This window comes from Pinus tabuliformis, chromosome 6, assembly GCF_031772625.1.
Source record: "Pinus tabuliformis cultivar Carrire ecotype Pingquan chromosome 6, CPIR1, whole genome shotgun sequence".
In the NCBI taxonomy this organism is placed as follows: Eukaryota; Viridiplantae; Streptophyta; class Pinopsida; order Pinales; family Pinaceae; genus Pinus; species Pinus tabuliformis.
The window spans coordinates 865,743,587-865,745,146 of NC_142292.1; the positions used below are offsets into that span (position 1 = coordinate 865,743,587).

General features: G+C 33.1%; 1 pseudogene; it reads left to right on the forward strand.

The window, feature by feature from the left end:
- The first annotated feature begins 317 nt into the window (after positions 1–317).
- On the forward strand, positions 318–827 carry LOC149261640 (germin-like protein 8-14; annotated as a pseudogene).
- Positions 828–1,560: the final 733 nt, after the last annotated feature.

Here is a 1,560-nt window from a genome sequence, read left to right on the forward strand (position 1 = left end):
TCCAGACTCTTCTTCTTGCTGTAATTTTTCCATTCCAAGTTTGGCCATTGTTTTGGAAAAAATACCATTATTTTGAAGGTTAATAGTTGATCTAGATGTCTGTTGGCATGCAGGTGAATAGAAGCCTCCGTTTCTATGGGGTGGCCGAAATGGTTGGATCTGTAGATTTCAAAGCGAAAACAATGTTTTAGGGAGTGGAAGGACAAATTGCCTGTGAAATGGCAATCAATTATATGTATTCAAGATACTCATGAGGTTATTCTCTGACCTTATAAACTTTCTTGGGTTCTGCAATTATAGCATTGGATTAATCAATCATGGAAACTTCCAATATTGCCTCCCTGCTAGCGATTGTACTAGTCCAGTGTAATTTTTTTTTTCGTCCTTCACGTGCACAAGATTTTTGAGTGGCAAACTTGTCGCTCACTCCCATCTTATCCTTGCAAGGCGGCTTCGTCCTTAACTGCAAATTGGAAGATATCGGGAATGTGAACAACAACATCGGTGCTGTTGTAACTCCGACCTTCTCAATAAAGTTTTCTGTAGTGAATGGCCTTGGCGTGTTGATAGCTAGACTTGACCTCGCGCCCACAAGCATCATTCCATTGCATAACCATCCAGAAGGTTCTTAGATTCTGCTGGTGGTTGAAGGAGTAATATGTGCTAGATTCATATCTTCAAGCAATATTGTGTACAACAAAACGCTCCACAAAGGAGACATCATGGCACCCTTTGCTGGCAATCTTCCTCCTGTCATCGAGAAGAATACATTCCTTTCCTATGTTGAGGTGAAGCGCCTCAAGGCTTTCTTAGGAGGCAACGGCTAGGATATATGTATATATATCTGTTTCAAGTATTGATCCTTCAAGCTTCAACTTGTACTACCTCATTCTAATGAAATTTCATCCATTAATGATATGTTGGTTTAGTAGGGTTGTTGCATATCCGTTGCTTTGCACAATATCATAATTTTTAGCTATGTTTTTGAATAAAAAATAATAAAAAAGTTTTGTTGAATCTGAAATCTGTACCGAAAGTTGGATGTGATTTTTATTCAATAAATTCTCTCTAAACTTTCGGAAGTGATTGGTGAAGTTTTCCTGGGAACTAATTCTGAATAATAAGAAATGTTAGTTTGAAATGATATTGTGTTTAAATTTATAGATTTTGGAGCTTACCATATGCATTTTACATATAAAAAAATTTCTAGTTAGAAATTGAATTATTAATTCATTGTATTTTTTTTATAAAAATTTATCAAAATTTGTATATCTTCTTTCATTTTGATAGCCTTAAATGACATTAGGTTGAAATTTATAGATTTTGGAACCTACCAAATGTTTGTTATATAAAAAATAAAATAATAATAACAAGAAATTGATCCATTCATTGTAATTTTTTTATAAAATTTTACCTGAATTTGTATATGTTCTTTCATTCTCATATATTTTATTTAATTTGGAAATAATTTCTATTTTTGGATGATTCATTTTGGTTTGAAAATTTGCAGTTTGGAAAAATGTAATATTAAATTTCCAGTCAGCTTTATGAAGATGCAAA